The following is a 24,804-nucleotide window of genomic DNA, read 5'->3' on the forward strand; positions in this document are numbered from 1 at the left end:
TACAAGCGAGAATCCTGTCAAGCCATTTACCCATTAATAAAATGCTCTCTATTCCAATGGAATGCAATAACAACATGATCCACATTCCAGTTAAGGCGAAGTGCATGGATTGCAATGAGCATAGCCCAATTTATTTCAATGGAACAAAACCAATTTAAGAGTGCTTCCAGACAAAGAGTTGTATCCAATGTTAGTCTAACTGAAGTCCCATTCATTTCATTAGGTCCACACTAAATAGGACTAGGAGCTTTTCTAGATTAGGTTTATATTGTGCACTCTTCGTTCCTCACTTATGGTTGTTTATGGGCGCTTTGGACGACATCATTACTGTTCAGTTTTAGTTTTAAAAGCAATTTCACAGGGTTGTAGGGGGTCATGGGAGAAAATAAAATCCAGTATTATTTGTGAAAGTGAAACAAAGTGCTAATCCCCAATAGTGTAGCTGCATTATTCCACTATACCACATTGCCACCTATAGTTTATGTAGTGGAAAGTACAGAAAAGTAGGAAGGAAAATAACCCATGTAGAGCTCTGATCTTAATTCTACAATGAAACCAGAAATAAAAACAGCAGATTAAACAGCCTCTTCTAGAAAAGCTCTAGCACTGGATACAGCCCAAGGCTTTTATGTGCAATTGCTCTGCCTTGTTCATGGAATTTTACAAGGGGTCCAGATGACACTTCCTTCCATTTGTAACCCTCCCGTGTTTTCTCGCTGCTTCTTCAATAATTTTTCTTATAAGAACAATATATTAAGGAGGGGGAAATGGAATAGCAGCGCAATACCTTTGTTTAAGGACCAAAGTAAACATGTCATGGATATCAGGAGATCATGGGTGATTCATGATCTCCTGATATCTTTTTTTTTTTGGGGGGGGGTAGTCAATAGTGGGTTGATCAACAGAATAGTCAGTGGGTTGATAATCAACTCCATGGTTAATTATCAAGGGGGTACTCCCCACATGACATGATTATAATCAACTGTGGTGCTGATTGGGCCGGCGTCGAGTTGACACTTAGTCAACGGGGTGTTTGATTGACATATCCCCCACCTTAGTCCTCCCGCCGGTATCCCAATCGCCATTTCGAGTTCTGCCAGCTGGACTAGAGCAGCAGCCCCCACTTTGATCGATCTTGCCAGGGGATTCTGTAGTTGCCGAAAATAACCAACTGTGTGCAACAAAATAGTCAACAACACACAACACAATAACCAATGTTTGTTCAAATAATTAACTCTTCACAGCATTGGTTGTGTTAGTTATTTCAGCTGAATAACCAACCGTCATGTGAAAAAGTCCCGATAGACAACACAATAACCAAAAGTTGACTATTTACCCCACCGTTGGTTATCGTGTCATCTGAACCCAGTCTCCCTTTCCTTGCATCATGGTCTTGATGTGATGTCTGAAAGAGGCATCGATCCATGCAGATGTCTTGCCTGTGAGTAGCCTCTCATTTAAATCAGACCTTAGAGTTTCTGCTCCACTTGATGTTTCAAATGAAAGATGCTCACAAAGACCCATGGGCTGTTGCCTACAAGCCACACTGGCCAAGTTCACACAACAGAACAAGCCATGCTGCCGGGGATAATTACACTAATCCCCAACACGCAACCAGCACATGCAGGGTGGTTAACAAGCCAATGTAACTTATTATGCACCCTGTGATCATTTGAAACAGGCCTAAGGTTTCTCCATGTTTGGCATTCAAGCATCCTGTACCGTTGAATTTTCCAAATACCTTCAAGGACCACAAAACTGAAGTTCAGTACAAAGATTAATGTAATGAAAAGCAGGAAAGAACACTATGAAAGCAGAATGTGGATTGTGCCCCAACAGTTATCAGTGCACTTCAATACCGCTATAAAGCAGTAGTGTAGATCCAGCCATGGTAATAATAATACTGACCAACCTTAACAGTGCTGTTTGTAAAGATTACAAGATACCATACATGAGTGCTTTGCACATTTGAAAGCAGACCTGGCCATCCTGCCTGGGAATGACGGGAGCTGCAGTCCTATACGTATGGAGGGCACCATATGTGGGGAAGAGTGTGCTAAGTATTATTTTTCCTAATAAAGCAAGATCCAAGAACTTGCTTGGCATTAGCCACTTTTTCTGTTTATGCCCTGGTCTTCCTCCAAAGAACTCAAAATAACATATATGGGCTTTCTTTTCTAATTGATCCCCAAAACCATCCCATATAGTTAGGTTAGTCTGAGAGTGACTGTCCCAAAGTGAGCTTAATGGCCGAGCAGGGATTTGAACACATCACTTCCAGATTATTATTTGTTCATTCATTTCATTTCTATACTGCCTAATAACCGAAGATGGCTGGGCAGATCACAGCAATTCAAGTCAGAGACAAAAAAAATACAAACTATAACATCAAAACAGTCTACAACATTATGACATTATAACAAAACATAGTCTGATCATGATTGGATGGGCAAAATTTCAAAACAGTTTTAAAATCATTAAAAACAATTTCAGTCAACAATTGGAATAACAGACCTGTTCAAGGCAGCTGATGTAAGCGCCCCATCAAATGTGTTGGACTCCGTCCACAACACCAAACTGACTCACGTCACCTGTGTGTCATTCAATGACTTTGCTTGTCATTGAAACAGGGCTCAAGTCTAGTTCCATATCAGCTGTGGGCAGGAGGCTGCAACCTGCATGGGCCTGGATTTCATGTCATTCATACACTACATGGGATAGTTGAGTCAGCCATATTTCTGTTCCTAAATCTGGGATGATTCACAGAGAAGTAGTGACTTGTATCTGTGCACTTGTTTGATATTTTTAGTGGCTTACTACACACTTGGGAAACCATTAGGCAGTGACATATGAGGTTGTGCTTGCAAATGTTTTTGTGAACCACCCAGAGAGCAACGGCTATTGGGCAGTATAGAAATGTAATAAATAAATAAATAAGGGACCTCTGATGCACTAACTGGTGTGACAGAATTCCCAGGAAAACCCGTTGCACCATCTAATGCTTTGGCATTGTGCTAGGGGTCCGTTATGCTAGCACAGTGAATTTACAGTGGCACTAGTGTCTGATTGGATACTGCCTGCTGATTCTAATACACAAAAAGAAAGTAACATCCAATGTGTGCTTGTATGGTATACCTGTGGCATCACTCCTTCTGCAAAGCATCACTATCTCTCACCAATGAAGTTGTCACATCTTGCAAAGAGAACGTTTTTCTTCTTATTCCACTGTGGCACAGAAAACATTTCAATAATTTCTCTGCACCACACCTCATTCAGATGATTGATTTAAAGGATCCCACAATGAGTTAACCACTTTGACTGTGATTTTGGCCCTTACTAAAAATGAGGCTCTTGTCCCTAACTACTCTGTAATTGTAAAAATGGTTATCAAAACCATACAGTGGTTGTAGGGCTCACACATATATGCATGGGTTGATGCATTGTAATTTGACTTGGGTTAACTTGGCTGTAAGACCAGATAGAAAGCATACGTTCTGGGAAGAAATCAATACTTGACCCAGAAGGGTTTTTGGAAGACGGACATGGGGGTCTATTTTGTATGTGAACTGAGAAATGGCATGATGTAGTGGCTAGAGTGTGAACTATGTGAGCCAGGTGGTTCATGGTATATCTTCCCTCAACCCTACACAAGACAGCATTGCTCAGCTTCACGCTCCCCCAATCTGTAAAATGAGTATAGTACCAGTCTTCCTTATATAGTATTGTAAGGATTATTAAGATGATGTATGCAAATCACTTCAAGAAATCACTTTCAGAAAAAGCACTGTGTTAATTATATATGTTTCTTCTGATATCACCATTGGCACATCAATAGCCCAGGTGCCCTCTTTAATTAATGGACATTGATTGGAGACTGTGGCATTGTCCCAGTCGTTATTTATGCCTGGTCGAGGCACATCACCCAGGCAGCTGAGGTGGCGGTAAGCTTATCTCATGCCTCCATTAAGGATATCAACCATGATTTTAAAAGGCTCCATCTCTAACAGCCATTTCAAAACATCGTTAATTGCACTTATCTTAAGATAAACAGTTGAATGAATCAGACTTCAGACCTACAAGAAACCCGCAATGGAGCTTCCAACAGGTTGCCTCAAGTATGCCTGGATTTCACAGTTCATACACTCAGATGTAGTTTGCATGATCAAACAGCCCACCATGGGTCGTTTAAGCCACAGTCAGCTGTGACATGTGCCCGGCTGTAGCTTGTCATGTTGCTTAATTCCTGGCCGCAGCCTGTAATGTTATTTAATCCTTTGGTCCCAAGGTTCGCATGACATGACAAGCCACGGTGGGGCGTTGAATATTCAAAATAGCTGCATGCACGCATGCACCACAGCCCACCATGGCTTAAATAGGTCATGGTAGGCTGTTCGATTGTGCGAACCAACCCTCTGTGAGGTGTTCCATGACCTTTCAAGAGGACACAATGAGGCTGCTGTAAAGAAAGTAATTTAAACAATGCCACTCATACAATTTTCAATTAACATTAAAATACAACATGGGTAAAATAGAGGGAAAGAGCATTTGTCTTCAAATGTGGAAAGCCAGAAACATGAAGCATAGTGATGGTCTCAGACAATGAAGACCCTAACAGAGACCACCACTGGGAGTTCTCTCTGTAGTTTTGAGGTGTGCATGGCTCACTTTTGGAGTGTGGTGCTGGTCAGCTTGTAGCAAAGAGCAAGGAGAAATTGGTTAATAATCCAGCATGATGAGAAGACACTGCAAATTCCTTATTATTTTATATTGGATAAAGTCATGCCCCTTGAGATTGTGCCCAGGTGTGAGAATTTCCCCTCACACCATCCATTCCTTGGCAATAAAGAATTTCATTTTAAGAACTGAAAGATTTAATTTTCAAATATAAAATAGGAAAGGGAGTGTGTTTTTAATAAAAAAAATATAATAGTCAAGAGATGATGTTTGGAACAAAATGTTCTTGAGGAAAGCTGTTCCCTCAGGGGCACTTTTTCTTTAAGCTTTGCATATTACAATCTGAATATTTTTTAAAAAAAAAAAAGAAAGAAAAAAAAGGAAAAGATTCCCATTTTATATTCACACCAGTTGCCTGAATTTAAATATCTCCCTCACCTGAGATTAATACAGGCTTCACCCTGAATTACTTCCCAGCTCTGAAGTACAGTTCTGGAGAGGAGAGCTCTCCACAAATTCACTTCTCTTTTAGAGGCATAAAAGCTTATAAAATATATGCAATATTAAAAGTGTGTGTGTGTGTGTGTGTGTGTGTGTGTATCAAGGAGGAAAAAGCAGAAGAAAGTAAAAGTGCTAGGATGGTTATTTGCCTTTGATATGAAAACATACTTTCACTTCAGAACAATCACAGATCAGGATCACATGACATTAAATTAGATTTGTCTCTTTTTATAATACAGTGAGCAGGGCTTGATCCTGCACAAACGTACTTAGAAGTATGTCCCCACTGACTTCAGTGGGACGTATTGCCATGTTTGTGTGCATAGTGTGGTGACCATATGGAAAAGAGGACAGGGCTCCTGTATAGGAAAGGGAATTTCAACAGGTGTTATTTGTATGCATAAAGCATCTGGTGAAATTCCCACTTTATCACAACAGTTAAAGCTGCAGGAGTCCTGCCCTCTTGACCAGATACAAAAGAGGGCAGGGCTCCTGCAGCTTTCACTGTTGTGATGAAGAGGGAATTTCACCAGGTGCTGCATGCATACAAATGACACCTGTTGAAATTCCCTTTTCTGTACAACTGTTAAAGATACAGGAGCCCTGTCCTCCTTTAGGATCTCAGCCTAATGTTTAATTGCAAGAAGAATCGGGACAGGGTTATACACATATTATTCCTATAGTGAAGGTGTCTTTCTTTTTATATAATGTAGTGAAAAAATAAAAATCCAGGAGCCAAATAAGGTGTTCATAATGCATTTGGTTATAAACAAAAAACGAAAATGCTATCTCCCTATTTGTCTATGTCTGTATTAACAAAACCAACCTAGTGGGAGGAAAATATCAAGTGTGTGTGTTTTTATGGTTAGCAGCCATTAGTTAATTGCTATTTATGCAGCCTGACATTCTTATGTAAGTGTTTAACTCTTTTTAAAGCCGGCGTTTTGTTTTTGTTTTTGTTTCATAAAAGCAAACAGTTAATCCACAGTAACCCTCTTCTCCATACCCCTGAAGAGAGTTGAAAGGGGGCTGATTGTGTTTCCTGGCATTTACTGCTTAGAAACTAGAACAGCCTGACCTCCCATGGGATTAAAGGCCACTTTTTATTTATTATTTTAGTGTCTAGATTTTAACAGGAATTGAGCAGAATCATGGAAACTGAGTTTTGCCCTTGCTCTGTGATCTGTCTTCTTCCAGCTTAGCTCACCATGAAAAGTAAAGCTCAAGTTTAATAAAAGTCTGGACAGTGAAAGAACCTTTTTTATAAGGGGTCAGAATGAAGAGATTTCCACCATTTTAGCTCCCAGGTTTGTGACACTCAGTGGACTTCATAGGGAGAGTGATTATCTGTTTAAACAGGATGGATGGATGGATGGGGAATGCTGGAAGTTATAGGAGTTTGTTTTTGTCTAAACCTAAGGATCAGTCTATGTTAGGTTGTCTGGGTTTTTGATGGCAAATCCGGGAGTGGGAAGGGAAATCCGGATTTTTTTTTTTCCAAAGAGCAGCTCTAATGGGAATTAACAAAAATGCTTATAACTCCATCATTTTTTAAGATAAAGACATGAAACTTGGCACAATAGTAGCTCTTAGAAAGGGCTTTAGTCATACCAAATTTGAAACAGATCCATTCATCCATTGATTTTTTAGGAATTTTTTAAAAATTGAGGTTTTAAAATTATTATTTTTAAAATCGTCATTTTTAAAGATAAAGAGATGAAACTTTGCACCATGAAAGGATTTAGGTAGAGCTTTAGCCACACCAAATTTGAAACAGATGTGTTCATCCATTGATTTTTTAGGAATTTTTTAAAAATTGAGTTTTTAAAATTATTTTTAAAATTGTCATTTTTAAAGATAAGGAGATGAAACTTTGTACCCTGATAGGATTTAGGTAGAGATTTAGCCAAACCAAATTTGAAACAGATCCGTTCATCCATTGATTTTTTAGGATTTTTTTTAAAAATGAGGTTTTAAAATTATTATTTTTTAAACTGTCATTTTTAAAGATAAAGAGCTGAAATTTGGCACCATGATAGCTTTTAGGTAGAGCTTTAGCCATACCAAATTTGAAACAGATCTGGGGCCAGTAGCAAACCCTGTTAACAACAACATCAGCTTGCAATTAGTGAAGATACAGTCAGAAAAGATATTTGAGGGAAGGGGAGAATGTAACACACAGAGTATAGAAAAAGCTTCAAAGTACAGCAAAACCTACAAAAGTAGGAGTGAGTGAAGTTAATTTCAGATACATTGAATCTCTCACTTGTTCTTTATTTCAGTGATTTTAACATTAAGATGTTATGTAGAACAGATTTGTCTTAAATGTGTGCTGTAAAATCAGACATGTGACCAAGGCTATGTTCGGGTGGGCACGCCCCCTTGGTACTGGACACGCCCCTTGGGGCGACCATGTTGTCCTCCTTTTTGGTTTCCAAAATATGGTCACCCTAGTCTATGTATTACACTCCCCATGAGGAGGCTGCAGCAAACAAGAAATCAGCCTTCCCCAACCTGTGTGCACTCCAACTCCCAGAATCCCCATAGCCAGCCATGCAGTATTTACAGTTTTCTCCACCTCCCCACCAGAGGTCGACAGGATCCCCTTTACAAGCTGAGAGATAGTGAATCATGCATAAGCTGTGTTGAAGCCACCTGGAATCACGTCCATGTACAATGCTTGCTGCATTGTTCATGGCAGCTTGAAGGACAGCCTTTCTTGATACTGTACCAACCATCCCAAGATTTAAGAGCAGCCAGGGAGGCTTTGTGCTGCCCTTGACAAATGTTGCCCGTGATGGGGCAACCACACGTAGCTGGGCTTTTTCAGTGATGGCACCCCAGTTATGGAACTCCCTTCTGGTAGAATTTGGGATGTCCCTCATGCTGTTGTTACTTTGGCCCCAGTTGTAGATGTATTTATTTATGCAGGCTTTGGGGGATGGTATAGGTAAGTGCTCTGTTTGCATTTTGATTGATTGTGTTGATGGTTTTATTGTATTTTATTACATATTTCTGATTTAGTGTCATTATTTTTATGCTGATTGTGTGTTGTACTATGTTTTATATAGGCTGTTAGCCATCCTGGGCACTTTGTGAGGAAGGACAAGATATAAATCAAATCAAATCAATACATAAAGTAACGTGGCATGCTCTTAGGTACAGTGGGGAGAGCCAGTCTCAGCCACTGCTCCAAGTTTGTGGGCAGTATTTATTAGTAGGGATGTGCTCCGCTTCTCCTCGGACCGGAGAAGCAGGAGAGGATCGGGGGGCTTCGCCTCTGCTAAAGGTGGAGGTGAAGAGGATCAGGGGAGCCGCGGAGCGTTGCGGATCGGATCAAGGTGAAGGCGGATCCTTCGCCTCGATCTGGAGCTCCGCAAAAAAGGTAAGGGGGGTTTACTTAGCCCTGCCGCTGTCACTGCCGCCCATGCGGTGAAGGTAGTAGAGCCAGGTAAGGGGGAGGGGGATCTTATCTCCATCCGTCCACGGTCCCGCGGCTGCTTCAACGGAGCCCAAGGACTCAAACAGGAAGACTAGGCTGCAACTGCGGCCTGGTCTTCCTGGTTGAGGCCTTGGGCTCCGTTGAAGCAGCCGCGGGTCTGCGGATGGACGGAGGTAAGGGAGAGGAGGGAGGGGGGTTACCTGGCCCTGCCACCGCCGCCCGTGCGGCGACAGTGGCAGAGCCAGGTAAGGGGGAGGGGGGTCTTATCTGCATCCGTCGTGGCCTGTCGCCACCTTCACTAGAGCCCGCGGTTCAACCAGGAAGTTCCTGGTTGAACCGCAGGCTCTAGTGAAGCTGGGATGGGCCGGGACAGACACAGGTAAAGGGGAGGAGGGATGGGGGCCTTACCTGGTGCCACTGCAGAGCTCCGATTCGGAGCTGGAGCTCCGTAGTGGAGTGGAGCGGCCCCTAGGCGGATCGAGGCGGGGCGGAGTGGGCCCGATCCACAATTTGCAGCTCGGGCGCAAAGAGGAGCGGGGGGTCCATGCACATCCCTATTTATTAGAGCTGTGCACAAAGAGCCCCTCAAAATTTTCCACCCTATTCGTGGGCAGAGAATTTGGGGGGAAATTTCACCAAATTTCTCTAAGGGGAAGATAAATTCTCAATGGCCCACCAACTGTGGAACAATCTCCCTGACGAGGCCCGCCTGGCACCAACATTGTTGTCCTTTCGGTGCCACTTTTCTCTTCTTCCAGGCATTTAGCAATATGTAATGAGCCTGGATCTGTTTTTTAGCTCATCGTTTGTAAAATTGTTACAGTGGTTTTAAAAGTATTTGCATTTTGCATGTTTTTAAATTTTTGTATATTGTTTTTAAGTGTTTTTATCTTATGTGAACCGCCCAGAGAGCTTTCGCTATGGGGCAGTATACAAATGCAATAAATAAAATCATAAACAGTTTCTCACAGGTAGGGCAGGGTTGGTAGAACAGGCTTCCCTGCTGCCGCCACCACAATCCTCACCACACCCCTGTTCCCTCTGAGCTTAGCTACAATCCTCACATTGTAGCTGTGCAGAGTGGGGTGGGGTATTTTCCAAGCAACTATATATTATTGTTATTGCTATATATGCCCATCTAGACATATATAACACCAAAAACCCATAGATGGATATGAATCAACAGAGCTAGCTGCTTCTGTACACTGTCATTGGGAGTGTGACTATGGAGACTGTTGTGATAGCACATGTGAATTAAAATTTTATCACTATATCACCATTGTGCACCATTACGACACTTCTCAACATTTGCTCCCTTGTCCCTCCAAGTGTTACTTGGGACACAGCATGGGCTGGTGAAGCACAGGACTACATTGCATATACCACACATTGCTGCTACTGGCATTAATAGGGCTGTGGCTGGAGTAGCTGTTAATCCAGCCTTCTTTGGCCGTAGGAGAGGGTGGAATCCCAACAGGTGTCTGTACATTAATGTGGTCCCTACATTGGCACAACCCTTCACAGTTCCCAAGCAGTGTGTTCTAAATTTATCTGTGGTGCAATAGAAAAACAATCCCCCTTGAAGGATGACACTATGTGCTAGCAAATGTGGCGCGCCATCTTCCACCAGACAGGGTGTAGCAGGATGCTTTCCCTGCACATGTGGTGGAATGAGGGGTGTTGCCAGACTACAGGGGCCACTTATACCTCTCCCCCCTCCAGCAAAAGAGAAAATGTATCACAAGAAAGCAAGAGGGCACCAATGTGCATAAAATTCACGTCTGTATAATGTCTAGATGCACATGTAGAAAGAATGAAATACTTCTCACTATAGCGAGTCTGCAGTCCAGGTGCTGTTGATGGGCAACTTCAAGGCCCCGTTTTTATGGCTCTTTATCCTTAAGATGGTCTAGGCAGCCCTCCAAACAGATGACTGCCCTTTTGAAAATAGGACATGCATTTATCAAGCACATGCTTACCAGCTGCAAAGCAGGCTGGGTTGTAACACTACCACGAATGTGCAGGAAATGGGAGGTAAACCCACAACCTCTCTTGCCTTATCTCCACTTTCTCTTCTGCTTTAAGATGTTTGTTCCCATCCCAGCTCTGAGACTAGAAGTCAGTTGGGCTGGAGAAAGCATCTTAAAGTAGTGGAACATGGCGAGGTAAGGTGGGGAGGAGGAGGGCCTCCCCATAGGCTGAGTACTGTTAAGAATTAACACCCCACTCACTCTTTATAACCAAATCTGCAAGCCGTATTTAATAAGAACATAAGAAGAGCTCTGTTCGGATCAGACCAAGGGTCCATCTAGTCCAGCACCCTGTTCACACAGTGGCCAACCAGCTGTTGACCAGGAACAATCAGGGCACGACTGCAAAAGCACCCTCCCACTCATGTTCCACAGCAACTGGTGTATACAGGTTTACTGCCTCTGCTACTGGAGGTGGCACATAACTATCAGGTTTAGTAGCCATTGATGGCCTTCTCCTCCAGGAATTTATCCAACCCCCTTTTAAAGCCATCCAGACTGGTGGCCAACACTACATCTTGTGGTAGTGAATTCCATAATTTAACTATGTGCTGTGTGAAGAAGTACTTCCTTTTATTTGTCCTGAATCTCCCAGCAATCAGCTTCATGGGATGACCCTGGGTTCTAGTATTTTGAGAAAGGGAGAAAAATGTCTCCCTATCCACATTCTCAACACCATAAATATGTATGTATCTCATATTGCCCTAAGTAAAGTGCATCTCAAATTTTGATTTTTGAAGTTCATTTCAACACTTTATTGTAAGTTCAAAGGTATTGATTATTCTTGCATTGCTTGTAGTATTTCTGAGGAAATATGTTCCATCATATATGCGGATATATTTTGTTGGTATGTATGGCCTACAACTAAAGCAACTTACAAAAAAGCCTGCACATTAATTCTGCTAAACAAATATATTATATTAAATAAGTACTTAATAAAGATATTGAACCGAAACATTCCCTATCACTACTTTTTGATGGTGCACTTACAGTACCCAGAAGTTAGGATGCATGTTTTGGGCTACTGTCGCTTGCATGGGATGACGATGAAAGCAGCATGAATAGCCTAAGAGAAGAAAGAGGGAAAACATGAATATGTGGGTTAATCATCTTGATGGAATTGCTGTTGGAGATACAAAACAATATTGAGAATGGCAGAAGAGAGATTTAGTATGACCAGAATCACAGGTAATATAACACGCTTGCAAAAAGCAATTAAACACATGAGAATCAACCCCATTAACAATGAGAAGGCAGAAAAAGAAATAGAATGATCAGTCATGAGCAATGTAACATGTATGCAAATACACACACACACACACACACACACACACACAAATCTACCCTTTTAGTACAGTGTTATGGTAGAGAGAGCCTTTTAAGATATTACACCACGTATACATATACACACCTGCACAGAAGAGTGGCTTTTATTTTAGGATCAGCCACAGAACACTCATGCAAAAACCAATTAAACACATAAGCATTCAGTCCTATATCACAGTGCTATGGTGAGAAGCTACATAGAAATTTCTCTCCTCCCAACTTGAGGAAGAGATGGCAGGTTCAGGGACGAGCGCATAACACACTTGCAGAACACACACAAACAATTAAACATACGAGAATCAGCCCCTATTAGAGAAGATAGTCACCAAAAATAGTTATTTGGTCAGGTCAAGATGCTTAGAAAAGGACAGGGAGGGATCATTGGCTGTTCATACACTAGTTCTAATCTACATTACATCTGACTGCAAAATAGTGCAGTACAAGTAAAACTGGGTAAGACGCTCAAGAGTGTGATGGTGTCTTAGCTGCAGGCACTCTTGGATGAAACTGATCATCAGGATCCATTCAGTCTGGGTTCAGGCCCAGTTTGGGATAGAAATGGTCTTTGTGACTTTGATAGATGACCTTTCTCAGGAGAGGACAAGAGAAGTGTGATCCTGTTGCTTCTTCTTGATCACTCAGCAGCTTTTGATACCATTGATCACAGTATCCTCCTGGACTATCTCTGCATTGACATACAAAACCCTAAACAACTTGGGATCCGGATATTTAGCAGACTACCTTCCCCTATGTATACCCAGTCAACCGTTAAGATCTTCGGAGGAGGTCTTGCTGGTCATTCCGTGACCAGCACAATGTTGCCATGTAATATTTTGAAGGTGATCCTTCTCCATTTTTAATAGTGTGTTTTACATGTATTTCTTTTGTCTGCACTTGAAATGGTTTTAAAAGAGTAGTATTTTATGATGTCATTCCACAAATTCAAATCACACTTGCAGAATTCCACCAAATCTTTCTGTTGTGCAAGCAGCTGTGCATTATCCTTGCGCAAAAGATTGCACAACAGATTGTGCAATGGGCCCGCACTTGTGCAAATGTAACTTTAGTCGGATTCTCCTCTTGCACATAGTTCAGAACCTAGTTTTCTCTAGCACAATGTCATTTGCATTAGTGGAATTATTATTATTATTATTATTATTATTATTATTATTATTATATTTATTTGTATCCCGCCTTTTGCCCAATGCTGGGCCTCAAGGTGGCCTTACAAAGTTTAAAATATACATGGGGGAGGGGAGGGAAACAAAACCATAAACAATTAAAAAATACACAACAAAATTATAAAACATTAACATAGATGGAGGGCTGGATTATTCTCCAAAGGCCTGCTTGAACAAAAACGTTTTAGCCTGCTTCCGAAAGCCCATCAAGGAGGGAGCCAGCCTAGCTTCCCCAGGAAGAGAGTTCCAGAGCACCGGAGCAGCCAACGAGAAGGCCCTCTCCCATGTTCCCACCAAGCGTGCCTGTGAAGAAGGTGGGACTAAAAGAAGGGCCTCTCCAGAAGATCTCAAAGCACGGGCAGGCTCATAAGGGAGAATACGTTCTTTCAAATAACCTGGACCCGAACCATATAGAGCTTTATAGGTCATAACCAGCACTTTGAATTGTGCCCGGAAACAGACTGGAAGCCAGTGGAGCTGTTTTAACAGGGGAGTTGTCTGCTCCCTGTAACCAGCCCCGGTCAACAATCTGGCTGCAGCTCTTTGAACCAGCTGGAGTTTCCGAACACTCTTCAAAGGCAGCCCCACGTAGAGCGCGTTACAGTAATCCAATCGGGATGTAACTAAGGCATGTGTCACCGTGGCCAGGTCCGACATCTCTAGGAACGGGCGCAGCTGGCGCACTAGCTTTAACTGTGCAAATGAACTCCTGGCCACCGCCAAAACCTGGGCATCCAGGCTCAGGGCTGAATCCAGAAGTACACCCAAGTTGCGGACCTGTGTCTTCAGGGGGAGTGTAACCCCATCCAACACAAGCTGGAATGACACAGCTGGATACTGCCCATCGGGTTTCAATATTGAATTTAACTGTGATTTTTAATATTTATATGTGAACTGCCTGGAGAGTTTTTTTAATATTAATTGATATATATGTATTGCCAATAAATGAATAAACAGGGTCTTGATGTTATGGGGTTTTAAGCTCACCAAATGTGAAAGATTCTTACTTGCAATTTCTTGCAAAATCACATTTTCTGTAAATCAAAATGTCTGTTTTAGAGTGCATGATTTTTGAACTGGGAATGGTGCACAGATGTGATTAGTGTATTTATTCATGCAGTGCAGTGTGGTTTTGTAAACTTGCAGCCATTGAGTTTGAGAGAGAGTAAAGGGTTAATGATAAACAACTTCCTTGTATGCACTTGCACAGCAGCTGTCTTTAGATGCCTGGTCTGTTGAACACAGAACATGCAAATACAAAACCATGTTTACCATTTTGACCTTGAGAAGAACTTGAGTGGGGGGGGGGGATGGTGTTCGGTTCAGGTATCAGCCATTGCAAGCAGGCCAAATTTGTATGAAGAACCAGGAAAATATGAACCAGTGCTATCACTAATCTGTGTCCTTGATCTTGTGGTTCTGGATTCCATCTGTCTGCCCTAATCAGCTAATACCAGCCTGGCTTAACCTGACAGTTTAATGAGCCTGCCCTATATTAAAAGCATGTTTGATGTGTTCACATTTCACATTTAGAGGTGTACATTTAATGCTTGAACTACACTTAAGCAACCAAAGAGTGTTGAGGTTACATGAAAGGGAGGGCAGAGGAAGATTTATACACAGGAATTGGCAGGCAGGCAGGAGAGATGCATGAGCCTGTCTGCATCCCCTGATTTGGCCCCAAAGCCATCAAGACTCTTTTCTCATATAGTTGGGTTTATTCCCAGTCTCAGGATAGTATCCAATGGGGGTCTCCCAAATGTGGCCAGCGCTTGCTGGTCCTGGTGCATGTGCAGCCATCCCTGCTGGCGGCAGGGTGCGTGCGGCCCCTTATCACGTGCAGGCACAATTAACACTTCCAGGGGCAAGTGCCATGTAGGTTCAGCACCTTGGAGAACTCTTTCAGAGTTCTGGCTGGTTCTGACTGAAACCCGCAAAGGACATACAACCCCACTGAAACTGGAGTCACCGGCTCCACTGCTGCCTTCTCCAGACGTGATGCTGCCTACATCAAGATGCTGCCGAATTTCATAATTAGTCATCTATTGGTCGAAACTCATCCATTTGTAATGCTCATCTTGGTACATGGAACGGTGGTAAATACCCATGGCAGTAAAAATTGATGTACCAGTAGAAATTAGCTAAAGGTAAAGTCAAAATATCCATCTCATCCAGAAATCCCTGGAGCTTGCTCCACACACCTATGCTCCACACACCTATTGGAAACCATCCAGAAATTATCCAGTCCATTGGGGTTCAGGGAGGAGTTGTTGTCTTTAACAAAGTTTTTACCACCACCTCTTTTAGCAAGATGGAATCATGCCTTTCATCAAGAGGCATTCATCCTGATGCCAGTCCCCCCACCCCTGTCCCCCAGATGCTTTTATAAACCAGGAAGGGGAATGGTCCAGCACACAAGTGGTAGACTTCACCTACCCAAGGATTCTGTCCACTTCCTTGGGCTGTACAAATTGAAAAGTATCTATTGTAACTGGACAAGTAGGGGACAAAGTTACATCCACCCAAGCGGTATCAAGCACGGTTACACATCCAAGCACGGTTACACAAAGTGTCGCAGAAATTGGTCACACTGGACTATTCAAGTGGTCCATCTTTTCTTCTTGTGGGTCAGAGTGTAACTTTTATACAATATACGACAATTTTATTCCATACACAAATCAGGGACATATGAAGCAATATCTGCCAAGGCCTTTCTTAAGATTATGGAAAAGATACATTGGGTGCAATCCTATGCATGTTTAGACATGCACAGGATTACACCCTAAATATAAGTTGCTTCTGTGAAGAGCCATGAAGAAAATCTCTCAGCAGCCAGTGGACTCCACCTGTATTTTTACCTGCAAAAAGCGGGAAAATATGTTGAATGTTCTACCTACTCTCAATAACTAGATTTAAATTTGATGTAGGGTTGTTGTTGTTGTTTTGTGTTTTTTGTATTTGTATTTGAAACATTAAAAAGAAAAATAGAAAAGAGTTGCCATATTTGGGGGGGCTATTGTCCTCATAGTGGTCAGGGACAGAATTTTTCTCTCTTTTTTTTTTGAGAAAAGTAAGGATAGCTTTCATGACAGGCTCATGAAATAGATGTGCGTTAATTCTCTGTGCTCAAAGTGCTCCCCAAATGAGGCTCTCTCTTCTAGAATTGAGGCCTGTTTCAGCCTTCTTGGCCTGGATCTTCAATTTCCTTTTACAAAGAAGCAAACGCTCCTCCTGACCCACCAGTTTGGCTGACAGAAATCCTCGTTCAGTTGTTCTCCTCTCCCCACCCCTTCTTCAAATGCTCTGTGATTCTTAAGCAAGCAGCCGAATTAACTGGATAGCTGTGTCTTGTAATAATTTGCTTATGATCAATGCAGGACTTTGTCATGGTCTTTTCACTTCTGCAATTGTGCTTTATATGTAAAATATGTATATGTGTATATATTTGCTAAAAAGGTATCTGCTGTTGGGGAAGAAGGCCATCCTGCATCTGCTCAATTCTTCTAGCTGCAATAAATTTCCTTGCTAGCACTGCTCATCTGAATCAAATATAGTTTATTTCATTTTAAAGAAGTAGGGTTTTTTTCCCATTTCAGGAAAATGAATGTTAGAGCCAGATAAGAAACTATAGTCTGCTTTCAAGAAGGTTACAAGAAAACTGCATCTTGCATTACTAATCCTTTATCTTTCATGTTAACAAAAAGATTACTGACATATTTTTGAATCAAAGAAAAATAAAATAGCAAATGCATCTAAAGGACTGTGTAACTTTCATGCAACACACAAATCAGTTGTTAAACGTGGTTAAAAAAGAGAAGGGAATGAAGGAAGATTCATAATACATTTCCCTTTGTAAAGTGAGCAAACCAACTTTGTGCAATAGCAGAAACTACTAGAGGGAGGGAGGGAGGGAGGAGGATCCTTTCATGTCATAAACTAAGGATGAATTTATTTCTAACATAGAGGTTGAGTCTGATTGCAAGAAAGCTATTGTATAAAGGCATGATAGGACCTGAAAGGACTGCATGTCTTCCCAAGAGCAAGGCTCTATGTCTAATTCACCAAGACCAGGATTCCTATAGAGAGAGGCAGGCATCCCTAAGGAAACGGGCTGCCCCCAAGTAGCATTTTTGTCAATTTGGGGATGAATTGGGGTCCATCCAAGTTTCTCCACTGGTTGTAATATTGATCAAAAAGCACAGGGAGACACTTAGGCCCAATCTACACCTCTTTTCATATTGATACAATCCCATCATGGTGATGCTATATCCCTTTTGTGCATTTATACCTCACAGCACATACAGTGACATCGTTTGTGGGTTTTGGATATTACGGAATAAAACGTGGGAAGTAACGCTAGAAAAGCAGTATACGGAACTTGTAATGTGTCACAACAATTATCAGTGCACTTCAATACCAGCAAAAAGCTCTAGTGTAGATCTAGCCATAGACATCCCTCCCCCATTTTCATGGGGGGAGGGGCAGTGTTGCTTCATTTGGTCCCTTCTCCACATATCTTAAACTACATGGGAGGCCCATGTACATCCTCTCCCATCCTCTTCTTCTGTGTGTTTGTCTGTCACCTTTAGAGTACCCACTCTAACATCGCCCCCGAAAAAAGGAAATGCATCACCAAAAAAAGAGGACACTAATTTGCATGGTATTTACATATGCAAATGTATATGTACATGTGCACATTTAGAAATAATAAGTATAACTTAAATATAAATGCAAGATGTCTCTCCATAGTGGAGAAGAGTGAAAATGTGATTTCTGTGCCTGCTCAGTATCCTGCCCAAGTGCTAACTGTTGATGGGCTCCTGCCCTCCCTTTTTATGGTTCTTTGACTTCAAACCAGCCTTAGACTGGATTGCCAATCAAAGAGAGGACCATCAAATAGAGGACTGTCGTCTACCAGCTCTCCAAAATGGTGGACTGCCCTCTGTAAAGTATGACACTTGGCTACTCTACACCTCATTTTGATTCAAATTGAATGTTCCAGGTGAGCTGCCCATAGCTAAAACTATCCCAGTTCTCAGGTTTTCCCTTGGATGGGAGTTCCTCCTCTGCCTGCGTGGGATTCTACTGAAGGTAAGAGGGTTCCCACCCATCAGCAGTCAGATCAACTGGTAAGGAAGGAGAAGCTTCAGAGAGTGGCCAGAACTTGTAATACTATTGTTTACAGGGTGCCCTATTAAACTTGTCTTTGTCTGACGACCATATAATTCTTAGTGATAAACATGCTGCTGCCCTGAAACCTGTGTGTAGAGTTCCTCTTGGTAACATTGAGTACAACTTGCAGAATGTTGTGATGCCAAGACACACGTAAGCTGACCTACATTACTGTCATTTGTTTCAGCAGCTGCTGTGTGTTTATCATAACATCCAGTGTGGCCCTTAAACATGAGATAAAGAGCCCTGTATAAGGGGGGGGAGTGGAAAGAGACAGAGAAACAAAGCCTATTTAGACATAGGACTGGATATATCTTCACTGCCTGGCTTCCACAGACAACAGAACACACAGGTTACAGTAAGTGTACAGCTCACTCAGCAATCATACATTCAGCCTTGGTGCCAAGGGGGCTTTTGTACAGTTGTTTCATTTGGATTGTGTTTACATTCTAGGCAGACAAACTCGTTTTGCTACCCATGCCGAAAGGGCAACCCAGCTCTCCACCTGATTATCTCTACTTCGGCCACTGTGATACTCCTGAAATTCTGGATGTCACATGGCTATGGCTGGAAGGGCCGGCATCACGGGGCAGCAAAGCTGAGCACCAGCTGAGGCTCTGCGCCCTCAGGGGGCCCACTGATAAAAGCCCCTGCTACTGGCTTGTTTACTGGCTCACGCTCTGAACTAGACACTAGTGGAGAGGAGGAGGAGGTTCCACTGCCTGTAGCTTATCACCTCTGTGCCTAGCAATAAATGAGGAAGAAGAGGAAGAGGAGGAGCTGAGGACAACGCTGGTGAGCAGGTAGAAGGTGAGGGGCCCATTGAGGGTATCTTGCCCAACGGGCCTCCAAAAACCTGAAGCCAGAACTGATGGCTGGCATTCCCAAGCCCATTTGGCAATGCTACTGATTTGGAAGCAGAACATTCCCCTCCCCACACTCCCCATTGGCCCATTCTACACCACTACCTGACTTCCCTGGCAGGACCAGCAGCCATTCCGTCCCAATCCTGAGTGTATTGTAGCACTGTAGCAGTTCAACTAATCTATGGGGTTCAGATTTCACAGACTCGTCACCGCACCTTCACTTCACAGTTGCCCTCCATTCTATTATTGTGAGGTGCCGCAGGACTTACAGAAGGAGCCATACAGGCCAGGCTCCAGTTCCCTACACCCTGCTTCGAGAAGGGAATGGCAGGCAGTTCAGACCACTAATACTAACAGAGTAATGCTGGCCTAGTTCTTCCAAGATTCTCTTCCACCTTTCAGTTCAATGTCAAACATGCAGTGGATGTTGGTTACTCAGATTTCAATGGAGTTGTGAATCCATTCGGTATTTCAGTCAGAGCCAGCCAGAACACTAACGGATCTATCCAAATGCTGAACCTATTTTTGGGATAGGGTTCAGCACCTTAGAGTTCTGGCTGGTTGTGACTAAAACACAGAATGAATTCACAGCATGATCAAATTCAGAGCCATCAGCCTCCATTGCAATCATGAGATGGACAACTATTATTGATCAGAGCATTCTTAAATACTAGCTGGGATCAGGGACTTCATGCTGATGAAAGTACAGCAAGAAATAACCCACCACTTTACTAAGGTTTCTTCTTCCAGAATCTTTATGAGGTTAAGATTTGGTCCTTAAGAAATGTATTATTTCAGGCTTTTTCTTTCTCTGCCTTTCTATATGTTCCATTACACAATCACTAGATGGCGCTGTGGTGTAGCAGAATTGCACACATACACAAAGGATTTCATGCCACCATTCACAGAAATACGAGACTTTCCTCATTAGGAAAAATCACAACAATCCCATAATAGTTGCAAACAAAGGGAGAGGCCCTGGAGGATGACGATGTCATGTAAAGCACCAGCAAACTACCATGAGTGAGGAATCACAAGCACACAATGAACGCCTCATGTAGAAAAGTTTATATTTGAGCAGCCCAACACTCAAGCCAGAGAAGTCCAAGTAACTTAGGTTAATTGAGATTTGAAAGGGCGTTTTTGTAATTACAGTTGAGTCGTTTCATACAAAAAATTGTAATAAATTGACCTCTAAACTATATCAATGATAGTTAGGATTGCACGAAGGCATGTAAATAACATTACATTGTTTGCAATGGTCAGCCCCCAACAGCTTCAAGCATATCACTGGACATGATGCCTAGGGCAAGGAATAGCCCAAGCTTCCCCAACCTGGTATCCTCCAGTTGTGTTGAACTACAACACCCACAATTCTCATCCAATAGTTATGGACCATTGGCCATGCTAGCTGAGGATTGTGGGAGTTGCAGTCCATCATATCTCGAGGGTATTTTGTTGGAGAAGGCTGGGCTAGCCTGTGGCAGCACTCTATGGAAGATTCCCGTTTCTTTCGCTCTCCCTCTTTCTCACACTCACTCGCCGTCGCTCTCTCTCGCTCTCGCTCTCTCTCTCTCACACACACACACACACTTTCTTTCTAAGTATAGGCCACATCCACGGCTATATCTTTCCACAGGAAATTATCCAGCACGTTTAGCAAACAGTGGTTCATTGGGAAATCCATAATTGAATTCCCTGGCCATTCAGTTCTTAAACCTCTTTGATCAGAATTAGTTAATTACATTGGGACCAGTGTGTTCCTTGATACACATTTTGCCATGTCCCCCAGATATGTGACTACACACTCCATCCGTATTGTATTCTTTGAAATGCATTTATGAGCCTTTGAAGCTCTTCCCCTTTAACAATGTATTGTTCATTAATACGTTGCCTGTAACATTTCCCCATTAGGAAATAGCTGTCCGTGACTCACTTTGGGTGGAATAAGTAATAATCCAAAGGTAATTGATAATGCTATAGAGTAATGGGAGTGTACTACACTGAGAATGGATTGCCCCATTCTTCATTTCAGCCCATTACTCCTTTTACCTTTAGAACACCCTAAATGAATCTTTTCCCCTGCCTGGGCTTGTGCTCTCCCAAAGACCTTGAGCATTGACCAAACAAGAGGCAGTCTGTGCTTCCTGCTGACCTGCCTCCACCCCTTGTGGTTGTCAGGCTCAGAAGACTACCTTTCAAACTGTTTCCATGAAGCTGATATTAGGAGATAACTGATAAAGGAGAGAAATCTGAACAGGAGATTAGCTGGTATTAGCCTTACCAATCTAACTGAGCCACATCATTATATTTAAGACGTTGCCATAAATCAGTGTGCTGGGACAGGGAATGACCAATTGACCGTTAGACATACAACCAGAATGGATGTGATCATATAAAAATATGTTTACATTCTTTGGATTGGCTTGTTGACGCCCTACCTTTGCCAGAGGTAAAAGCAAGGCTCACTCAAGGGCCTAATCTAAATCAAGCAGGATATTGCACTATGAAAGCGGTATGTAAGAGGCAGGAGGCACACTACTCTTTATAGCGGTATTGAAGTACACTGACAACTGTTGGGGCCCATTGACACATACCATATACTGCTTTCATACTGCTATATTCTGCTTGGTGTGGCTCCTGCCTTTTATATACCGCTTTTCTACTGCTTTCATAGTGCAATGTCCTGCTTGGTGTAGATAAGGCCAAGGTTTCTTGCCATACAAGCTGAGGCAAAGACATCCTCCATCAATTGAGAATGCATCCCACAATCCCCTGTGAAGATGCAGAGGAATCTGGAATGTACTCTGAGTTTGTAGGAGGCATCAACTGTGCTGGAAAGGCACCTTATTTGCTTGTTGCTTTAGGCATAACTGCTGTACCTTAAACTGTGCTGTTAGTCTGCCTTGTATATTTAGGTTTGCCCTGGATAATGGCACCCAATCTCATTGGTTATTAGCTGACAAAATAAACTGCTCAGATTGAATTTACAATGCATCTGTGTGCATGTGCATTCACATGTTTCATTGCATTTTAAGATACCATTCTTAAGCAATATGTTGAATGCTCCAGAATCGATTAACCCTTTTCAGATGCAAGAGCTTTTCTACACAAGGCATTTGTTGTGTGTTTGTCATTCCCTACTTACGGGTTCTTCATATGGCATTGTGACCCTCCAGTTCAGCTTCTGTTTGTAACAGGGCTTTCCGCCAAGTTTTTTTTTTTTTTTAGAGTAGGGAAAATGGGGTATTATTTCTGATGGAAAAAGGAAGCACAATTTCCTCTTGTGTATCTGTGCTATTCCACTATACCACAGTGCCACCTAGTGGTTATATATGAGAAAAGCAGGAAAGAAAATGCTCCTCACATAGTGCTCAGCTCTCAATTCTGTGATGAAACCAAAGCAGACACAGTAGATTAACAGCCTCATGTAGAAAAGCCTAAAGACATTTGGCATTTATTTTGCTTACCTGGAATAATCATGCAAGGGAAACCAAAGATTATACCTCTTAATACTATTCTTTTTAAGGCTCTTTATGGTCTTGCTTTCTCTTTTTGTGGTTGATCTGTCTATCTGTTTCTCACTCACACTCTTTATGAGTTCTTTTCAATGCTTTTTCAGCTGAGACTTCTTCCTCATAAGTAAGACCAGGCTCCTGCGTAGACCTTTCCTCCTAAGAAAAATCTGAGCAAAAGGATCTTCTGGCAGCCAGGCAAGCACTTGCTTTGCTGCTGCCAGTGCTCTGGAGAGCTATGAGATGAGGGAGATGTGTTGAGAACCACAGCAGGGCTTGCCATGAGGTCAAATGGGTCTTTTGAGGCCCCAGGTAAGGCATCCTGCAATAGGACTCCTCAGATTGCCTCATGTCTTCTGTGGGAGTGGAGTTTGCTAAGGAACCCAATCCTCTTCCTCTTCTTTCAAACAGGTCTCCTCTGGGCCTGGGTCAGCCAGGAGCCTCACACACATTATCTTGCCAATACTATGACCCACAAAAGTTTTCTATGCAAGCTGATGCTGGCTATCACCCTCAAACTAGATAATTTGCAATTACTCATAACTACAAAACCCATGTCATTGTTAATGGACTGTCTCATGTCCAGATGGAATCTAGCTATAACATATTTACTACTTACTAACAAATATCAGTTGGACTAATCTACCCTTCCCCAACCTGGTGCCCTCCAGATGAATTGGACTACAACTCCCAGAATTCCTCAGCCAACATGGGGAAATTTATATGGGAAACTTGATGTTTGTTTAAAAACAGTTCTATCCTGCCTTTTTTCCTAGGAATTCAAGGTTGCTAATAACAACAAAGAAATTTAAAAATGAAAATAAATAAGAATTCAAAACATCTTTTCCATTTTTACATAAATACTTGGGCACAAAAACAGTAACAGAAAGTAGTGCAATTGCCATCAAAATATTTATAATACCGGGGGGGGGGGGGAGAAGCTATTAAAAGCAGCAAGTTGAAATCACTCACCAAATGCCTTCTTTAAAAGGAAGGCCTTCTTTACCAGCTTCCAGAAGGTCATTAATAGGGTGATGACACAAGCCTCCCTCGGAAGGAGTTCCGGAGCTGCAGTAGGCTCAGGCAGGCATATGGGGTTGCTGCAGCATAGAAGAAGGCCTCTGAATATGACCTCAGTAAGTGGGCAGGCTTAGTAGATGGCACATAGTAAACCATTCTGGGCTTAAAAGTCATCATCAGCACTTCGAATTGTAGCCAGAAACAAGTAGGAAACCTTTGCAGCCATTTCAACAAGGGAGCTGTGTGCTCCTTGGCCAGGCTATTGCCTTGTGAAATCAGTAGCCTTGCATGAACAAGTGACTGCAGCCTGACTGGGCAGAAGCTGCCATTTTAACAAACCTGAAAAGACTTATTCTTGTCCATTTAACAGTTCTACACCAGGCTAAAATCCCACAACTTTACCAGGGCTTCTGCTTCCAGATTCCTTGAGGGATTAGATCAGTTCCTTTCCATGTAGTTCCCTCCTTTTTTTTTCTGCATATTTTATTATAAAGCCACTAGAGGGCGCTGTATTGTTATTTGTGATAAACTGGCATTTTGCCAGTACACCATAGATTTATGGCAGGAAGAGGGAAAATGTCAGATTTTCATCATGATGAAAAATGACGTGCTAAACGTTATAAAGAACAGGAAGTGTCCTGGTGGATGGCAATGACATGTATTGGACCCAAGAACTTCTGTGAGTGACCAATCATGAGTGCATGATAAATGCCTTGAGTAGAAATGGCCATTGTCCCTGACATGACAGATGCCTCAACTTCAGAATCACCAAAAAAGAGGATAAAAGAGGAAACATTTGCGTAAAAATTGCATTTCCTATACATATTGGAACTAATTTAGAAATAATTAGTGCTGTGGCCAAAAAAAAATATTCCATATTTTTTCAACCATTCTCACACAATTTGATGGGAAAGCAAATTACTTTTCAAAAAGAATTTTAAAGGAGAAGAAAATTCCAGGGAGGCACTCATGAGTTGGTTTTAGGGGTATTATGCTCACCTTGCTTATGAGGTGGCCAAGAAGCATGGGCGAATGCCCTGACTTTCATTATACAGTCATCTCTCTGTCAGCCTGGAA

This window comes from Elgaria multicarinata, chromosome 8, assembly GCF_023053635.1.
Source record: "Elgaria multicarinata webbii isolate HBS135686 ecotype San Diego chromosome 8, rElgMul1.1.pri, whole genome shotgun sequence".
In the NCBI taxonomy this organism is placed as follows: domain Eukaryota; kingdom Metazoa; phylum Chordata; class Lepidosauria; order Squamata; family Anguidae; genus Elgaria; species Elgaria multicarinata.